The sequence below is a fragment of the Oncorhynchus tshawytscha genome, unplaced genomic scaffold, assembly GCF_018296145.1.
Source record: "Oncorhynchus tshawytscha isolate Ot180627B unplaced genomic scaffold, Otsh_v2.0 Un_contig_3085_pilon_pilon, whole genome shotgun sequence".
Lineage (NCBI taxonomy): Eukaryota > Metazoa > Chordata > Actinopteri > Salmoniformes > Salmonidae > Oncorhynchus > Oncorhynchus tshawytscha.
This window is the reverse complement of record NW_024609111.1, coordinates 94,058-103,602: the sequence shown is the minus strand read 5'-3', so window position 1 is coordinate 103,602 and position 9,545 is coordinate 94,058. Positions and strand designations below refer to the sequence as shown.

Below are 9,545 nucleotides of genomic sequence, written 5' to 3'. Positions count from 1 at the left end.
GTGTAGTAATGGATGGACATTGTGTGTGTGTATGTAGTAATGGATGGACATTGTGTGTGTGTGTAGTAAATGGATGGACATTGTGTGTGTGTGTAGTAATGGATGGACATTGTGTGTGTGTGTGTGTGTAGTAATGGATGGACATTGTGTGTGTAGTAATGTGGACATTGTGTGTGTGTGTAGTAATGGATGGACATTGTGTGTGTGTCTTGTGTCTTGGTCTACCTGCCAGTCGGAGGTCGCTGTCGATCTCCAGCAGGTTGGAAGTTAAACATCTGCAGAAAGTTAAATGAAAAGACAGACAGACAGACAGACAGACAGACAGACAGGAGGTAGGTTAAACTGAACTGAAGGTTGGGGTTAAACTGACCTGAGTTAAAGAGTTAAACGGCCTGAAGGTCAAACTGACCTGAGGTTAAGGTTCGCTTGACCTGAAGGTTAGGGATTGCATTGACCTGAAGGTTAAACTGACCTGAAGGTTAAACTGACCTGAAGGTATCCCAGAACCACCTTGTCTCTCTTGTTGCTCCAGAACACACTCCTCTTATGGGCGTTGCAGTGGCACACTCCTGACACAGTCCACACAGAACACTGCAGCACACACACACACACACACACACACACAGAGTTTACCTTCACATCTCTCTGAGACAGCTCTACAGAGTTTACCTTCACATCTCTCTGACAGCTCTACAGAGTTTACCTTCACGTCTCCCTCACACAGCTCACCTCCGAGGCGACCTTGTCACAGACGTAACAGAAGCACTGGTGACAGAAGAGCTGGTTGGATTCTATTGGTCCTCCTACATCACTGTCTGTTGGTCTGGAGGAGAGGAGACGTTGATGTTAGAAAGCAGAGAAGTGTGTGTGTGTGTCTCTCACGTGAAAATATGTGTGTGTGTCTCTCACATGAAGGTGTGTCTCACATGAAAGTGTGTGTCTCTCTCACGTGAAGTTGTGTGTGTCTCTCTCACGTGAAAGTGTGTGTGTGTCTCTCTCACATGAAGGTGTGTGGGTCTCTCTCACGTGAAGGTGTGTGTGTGTCTCTCTCACTTGAAGGTGTGTGTGTGTCTCTCACGTGAAAGTGTGTGTGGGTCTCTCTCACATGAAGGTGTGTGGGTCTCTCTCACGTGAAGGTGTGTGTAACTCTCACGTGAAGGTGTGTGTGTCTCTCTCACGTGAAGTTGTGTGTGTCTCTCTCACGCGAAGGTGTGTGTGTCTCTCACGTGAAGGTGTGTGTCTCTCACGTGAAGGTGTGTGTGTGTCTCCCACGTGAAGGTGTGTAAAGTGTCTCCTCTCATGTGAAGGCTTGCGCGCACTCACGTGAAGGTGTGTGCGGTACAGTCATAGCGTGCGTGAGGCAGCACTCCTCTCCTCTCTGACAGAAGGTCACGACCAGGTCCTCTTCTCCTTCAGGATCATGTGACCTGCTGCAGTTAGACTGATCTACTGGGCATACTATATACACAGGGATACAGAGACCACAGGGTTTAGACTGGATCTACTGGGTATACTATATACACAGGGGATACAGAGACCACAGGGTTTAGACTGATCTACTGGGCATACTATATACACAGGGACATACAGAGACCACAGGGTTTAGACTGATCTACTGGGTATGCCTATATACACAGGGATACAGAGACCACAGGGGTTTAGACTGATCTACTGGGTATACTATACACAGGGGATACAGAGACCACAGGGGTTTAGAGAGCATCCTGGCGGGCTGTATCACCGCCTGGTATGGCAAATCGCACCGCCCTCAACCGTGGACAGTGGCAGAGACCGCATCAGGGGGCAAACTACCTGCCCCAGACACCTACACCACCCGATGCTCAGGAAGGCCATAAAGACCATAAAGATCATCACATCAACCACTCCGGGGATCACCCCGCTGCCATCCAGAAGGGTTCAGTACAGGTGCATCAAAGCTGGGACCGAAACTGAAAACAGCTTCTATCTCAAGGCCACAGACTGTTAAACAGCCACCACTAACATTGAGTGGCTACCACCACACTGTCAATGACACTGACTCTACTCCAGCCACTTTAATCATGGGAATCGATGGGAAATGATGTGATATACACAGGGGATACAGAGACCATCTCATATGCATACGGATACTGTACTCTATATCATCGACTGCATCCTTATGTGTAATACATGTATCACTAGCCACTTTAACTATGCCACTTGGTTTACATACTCTATCTCATATGGGTATATACTGTACTGATATCATCTACTGGCCTATGCTGCTCTGTACCATCACTCATTCATATATCCTTATGTACATATTCTCTTTATCCCCTTACACTGTGTATGACAGTAGTTTTTTTGGAATTGTTAGTTAGATTACTACCGATTACTGCATTGTCGGAACTAGAAGCACAAGCATACACTCGCATATACAACAGGGACATGTGACAAAGAAAAGATTTGATTTGATTTGATTTAGACTGATCTACTGGGTATACTATATACACAGGGGATACAGAGACCACAGGGGTTTAGACTGACTCTACTGGGTATACTATATACACAGGGGGATACAGAGACCAGGGGTTTAGACTGATCTACTGGGTATACTATATACACAGGGGATACAGAGACCACAGGGGTTTAGACTGATCTACTGGGTATACTATATACACAGGGGATACAGAGACCACAGGGGTTTAGACTGATCTACTGGGTATACTATATACACAGGGGACAGAGACCACAGGGTTTAGGACTGATCTACTGGGTATACTATATACACAGGGGATACAGAGACCACAGGGGTTTAGACTGATCTCACTGGGTATACTATATACACAGGGGATACAGAGACCACAGGGGCTTAGGACTGATCTCACTGGGTATACTATATACACAGGGGGATACAGAGACCACAGGGGTTTAGACTGATCTACTGCATGATATATTTACAAAAAATATATGGGCGATTGGAAATGATGAAGACAATTACATTGATGGAAGCTTCAGTTTGCAATATTAAATCTGATCTACCTCCTTAAAAAGAGCAGGTGTTTAAGAGCAGGTGTTCCTAATGTTTTGTACACTGTGTATACAGACACACACAGACACATTAAGCAGACCTACCCACAGTTGCTCTCCTACCGCCATCATAAATACAGCAGTCAGCTTCCAGACTGGTTCAGAGTTCAGAGTTCAGACAGGCATGTCTGTGGTTGATTATTCAAAGTGCAACACAGACTTCAGCTCAAATCATTCAAATGATTTAGCTGTCTTGTTATATTAGATAGGCACTCGAAAGTTGAAAGAGACTCAAGTCAATCGGCCTGTTAGTGATTTTCTTCAGAAATGAAGGGAGAATGAAGCCCGTCATATGATATAGATATATATGGTATAGATGAATGAATGAAGGGAGAATGAAGCCCGTCATCCCTGCTGTGGCTGTATTGAACAGACCATATAGATATATATGGTATAGATGATATAGATATATGGTATAGATTATATAGATATATATGGTATAGATGATATATAGATATATATGGTATAGATGATATAGATATATATGGCATAGATGATATAGATATATATGGTATAGATGATATAGATATATATGGTATAGATGATATAGATATATATGGTATAGATGATATAGATATATATGGCATTGATTATATAGATGTAGATGATATAGATATATGGCATTGATTATATAGATGTAGATGATATAGATGTTATAGATATATATGGTATATATATATGGTATAGATGATATAGATATATATGGTATAGATGATATAGATATATGGTATAGATGATATAGATATATATGGCATAGATGATATAGATATATATGGCATAGATGATATAGATATATATGGTATAGATGATATAGATATATATGGTATAGATATATATGGTATAGATGATATAGATATATATGGTATAGATATATATGGTATATAGATATATATGGTATACATGATATAGATATATGGCATTGATTATATAGATGTAGATGATATAGATATATATGGCATTGATTATATAGATGTAGATGATATAGATGTAGATGATATAGATGATATAGATATATATGGCATTGATTATATAGATGTAGATGATATAGATGTAGATGATATAGATATATATGGTATAGATGATATAGATATATATGGTATAGATATATATGGTATACATGATATAGATATATATGGCATTGATTATATAGATGTAGATGATATAGATATATATGGCATTGATTATATAGATGTAGATGATATAGATATATATGGCATTGATTATATAGATGTAGATGATATAGATATATATGGCATTGATTATATAGATGTAGATGATATAGATGTAGATGATATAGATGTTATAGATATATATAGCATCGATTATATAGATGTAGATGATATAGATGTAGATGATATAGATTATATATGGTATCGATGATATAGATATAGATTATATAGGTATATGGTATCAATGATATAGATAGATGATATAGATATATGGTATCGTGATATAGATATAGATGATATAGATATATATGGTATCGATGATATAGATATAGATGATATATATATATAGATTATATAGATATAGTTATATATGGCATCGATTATATAGATGGAGATGATATAGATATATTATATAGATATAGATGATATATGGTATCGATGATATGGATAGGTGATATAGCTATATATATGATATCGATGATATAGATATAGATGATATAGATATAGATGATATAGATATATGTTATCGATGATATAGATATAGATGGTATCAATGATATAGATATAGATGATATAGATATAGATGTATCGATGATATAGATATAGATATATATGGTATCGATGATATAGATATATGTTATCAATGATATAGATATAGATGATATAGATATAGACGTATCGATGATATAGATATAGATGATATAGATATAGATGATATAGATATAGATATATATAGATATATCGATGATGATGATGGTATCGATGGTATCAATGATATAGATATAGATGATATAGATATATGTTATCGATGATATAGCTGATATAGATATAGCTGATATAGATATAGATGGTATCGATGATATAGATATAGATGATATAGATATATGTTATCGATGATATAGATGATATAGATATATGGTATCGATGATATAGATATAGATGATATAGATATAGATGGTATCGATGATATAGATATAGTTGATATAGATATAGATGGTATCGATGATATAGATATAGTTGATATAGATATAGATGGTATCGATGATATAGATATAGTTGATATAGATATAGATATAGATGATATAGATATAGATGATATAGGTATAGATGGTATCGATGATATAGATATAGATGATATAGATATAGAAAGCACTGGACTAAAGTTCACAGAGGTTGACACTCTGGATTTTAGGAAGTGCTGACGTGGTTATCTTGAGTTCTCTCCTTTCACTTCCCTGTTCTTTCCCCTTTTATCTTCCTACAAACTATTTTTGCTGACGTCTTACCGTTGTTCTGGATGTCTTCGACGATGTAGACCGAGTCGTTGATGGACACATCATCATCATCATCACTGAGAATGATAACCACGTCTTCTGGATTCATGTCTCCAAACAACCTGCAAAATATATTTATATAAACCACACTGCAGTGTATATCCTTCACTCTAAACCACACTGCATTATATATCCTTCACTATAAACCACACTGCATTATAGATCCTTCACTATAAACCACACTGCACTGTATATCCTTCACTGTAAACCACACTGCATTGTATATCCTTCACTATAAACCACGCTGCATTGTATATCCTTCACTATAAACCCCACACTGCATTGTATATCCTTCACTATAAACCACACACTGCATTGTATATCCTTCACTATAAACCACACTGCATTGTATGTCCTTCACTATAAAACCACGCTGCATTGTATATCCTTCACTATAAACCACACTGCATTGTATGTCCTTCACTATAAACCTCACAGCATTATATATCCTTCACTATAAACCACACACTGCACTGTATATCCTTCACTATAAACCACACTGCATTGTATATCCTTCACTATAAACCACACTGCATTGTATGTCCTTCACTATAAACCACGCTGCATTGTATATCCTTCACTATAAACCACACTGCATTGTATGTCCTTCACTATAAACCTCACAGCATTATATATCCTTCACTATAAACCACACTGCATTGTATGTCCTTCACTATAAACCACACACTGCATTGTATATCCTTCACTATAAACCACACTGCATTATATATCCTTCACTATAAACCACACTGCATTGTATATCCTTCACTATAAACCACACTGCATTGTATATCCTTCACTATAAACCACACTGCATTGTATATCCTTCACTATAAACCACACTGCATTATATATCCTTCACTATAAACCACACTGCATTGTATATCCTTCACTATAAACCACACTGCATTGTATATCCTTCACTATAAACCCCACACTGCATTATATATCCTTCACTATAAACCCCACTGCATTATATATCCTTCACTATAAACCCCACACTGCATTATATATCCTTCACTATAAACCCCACACTGCAGTGTATATCCTTCACTATAAACCTCACTGCATTGTATATATAAACCTTCACTATAAACCACACTGCATTGTATATCCTTCACTATAAACCACACAGCATTATATATCCTTCACTATAAACCACACTGCATTGTATGTCCTTCACTATAAACCACGCTGCATTGTATATCCTTCACTATAAACCACACTGCATTGTATGTCCTTCACTATAAACCTCACAGCATTATATATCCTTCACTATAAAACCACACTGCATTGTATGTCCTTCACTATAAACCCCTGCATTGTATATCCTTCACTATAAACCACACTGCATTGTATATCCTTCACTATAAACCACACACTGCAGTGTTGTATATCCTTCACTATAAACCACACTGCATTGTATATCACTATAAACCACACTGCATTGTATATCCTTCACTATAAACCAGTGTATATCCTTCACTGCAGTGTATATCCTTCACTATAAACCACACTGCATTGTATATCCTTCACTATAAACCACACAGCATTATATATCCTTCACTATAAAACCACACAGCATTATATACCCTTCACTATAAACCACACAGCATTATATATCCTTCACTATAAACCCCACACAGCATTATATATCCTTCACTATAAACCCCACACTGCATTATATATCCTTCACTATAAAACCACACACTGCAGTGTATATCCTTCACTATAAAACCACACACTGCAAACCTTCACTATAAACCCCACACTGCAGTGTATATCCTTCACTATAAACCACACTGCATTATATATCCTTCACTATAAAACCACACAGCATTATATATCCTTCACTATAAACCACACAGCATTATATATCCTATAAACACACAGCATATATCCTTCAATAAAACCCCACACAGCATGCCTTCACTATAAACCCCACACTGCATTATATATCCTTCACTATAAACCACACTGCAGTGTATATCCTTCAATATAAAACCACACACTGCAGTGTATATCCTTCACTATAAACCCTACACTGCATTATATATCCTTCACTATAAACCACACTGCATTATATATCCTTCACTATAAACCACACTGCATTGTATATCCTTCACTATAAACCACACTGCAGTGTATATCCTTCACTATAAAACCCCACACTGCATTGTATATCCTTCACTATAAACCCCACACTGCAGTGTATGTCCTTCACTATAAACCACACTGCATTGTATATCCTTCACTATAAACCACACTGCAGTGTATATCCTTCACTATAAACCACACTGCAGTGTATATCCTTCACTATAAACCACACTGCATTATATATCCTTCACTATAAACCACACTGCATTATATATCCTTCACTATAAACCACACTGCAGTGTATATCCTTCACTATAAACCACACTGCATTATATATCCTTCACTATAAACCACACTGCATTATATATCCTTCACTATAAACCACACTGCAGTGTATATCCTTCACTATAAACCACACTGCATTATATATCCTTCACTATAAACCACACTGCATTGTATATCCTTCACTATAAACCACACTGCATTGTATATCCTTCACTATAAACCACACTGCATTATATATCCTTCACTATAAACCACACTGCATTGTATATCCTTCACTATAAACCACACTGCATTATATATCCTTCACTATAAACCACACTGCATTATATATCCTTCACTATAAACCACACAGCATTGTATATCCTTCACTATAAACCACACACTGCATTGTATATCCTTCACTATAAACCACACTGCATTGTGTCCTTCACTATAAACCACACTGCATTGTATATCCTTCACTATAAACCACACTGCATTGTATATCCTTCACTATAAACCACACTGCATTATATATCCTTCACTATAAACCACACTGCAGTGTATATCCTTCACTATAAACCACACTGCAGTGTATATCCTTCACTTATAAACCACACTGCATTGTATATCCTTCACTATAAAACCACACAGCATTATATATCCTTCACTATAAACCACACTGCAGTGTATATCCTTCACTATAAACCACACAGCATTATATATCCTTCACTATAAAACCACACAGCATTATATATCCTTCACTATAAACCACACTGCATTGTATATCCTTCACTATAAACCACACTGCAGTGTATATCCTTCACTATAAACCACACAGCATTATATATCCTTCACTATAAACCACACAGCATTATATATCCTTCACTATAAACCACACTGCATTGTATATCCTTCACTATAAACCACACTGCAGTGTATATCCTTCACTATAAACCACACAGCATTATATATCCTTCACTATAAACCACACAGCATTATATATCCTTCACTATAAACCACACTGCAGTGTATATCCTTCACTATAAACCACACTGCATTATATATCCTTCACTATAAACCACACAGCATTATATATCTCTTCACTATAAACCACACTGCAGTGTATATCCTTCACTATAAACCACACTGCAGTGTATATCCTTCACTATAGACCACACTGCATTGTATATCCTTCACTATAAACCCCACACTGCAGTGTATGTCCTTCACTATAAACCACACTGCTTCAACTTCAATGATCTGTAAACAACTAGTTTAATGTCACTAGTTAGGGGAAACAAACTATTACTTTCAATTCTGAATGGTGGAGATAAATAGATAATTGATGAAGGTGCACAGAGGCTAACTAATCCTATTCAATATCTAACCAACTAACTCAGCCTCAGCACAACCCAAAAACACAAAACTTTGACCAGAGAAAACACATGTTTATTTTCATACTTAAAGGAGTATCAAAAGCGGATGTGACTAGTTAGTTAAAGTTACCTTTGCTTGAAAAGTGGATCACTTCTTAGTTGACAATACGGGTTATAAAGAGTGAGAAACCGACACCGTTAGATGCAATATATATAGGAGTAAATTAATTAAA

General features: G+C 36.9%; 2 long non-coding RNA genes across 3 annotated transcripts; both read right to left on the bottom strand.

Moving 5' to 3' along the window:
• Positions 1-462: 462 nt before the first annotated feature.
• LOC121844291 lies at positions 463-1,367 on the bottom strand. 2 transcript variants are annotated; one of them, XR_006081935.1, is made up of 3 exons: positions 1,324-1,367; positions 730-823; positions 463-591 (listed from the first exon to the last, which is right to left on the bottom strand). It is a non-coding gene; the product is annotated as an uncharacterized LOC121844291 (long non-coding RNA). The 2 variants fall into 2 exon arrangements; XR_006081936.1 differs by lacking the exon at positions 1,324-1,367 and adding an exon at positions 1,154-1,166.
• A 1,373-nt stretch (positions 1,368-2,740) lies between these two features.
• On the bottom strand, positions 2,741-9,545 carry LOC112241393. The gene is made up of 3 exons (XR_006081937.1): positions 9,443-9,545; positions 5,525-5,634; positions 2,741-2,760 (listed from the first exon to the last, which is right to left on the bottom strand). It is a non-coding gene; the product is annotated as an uncharacterized LOC112241393 (long non-coding RNA).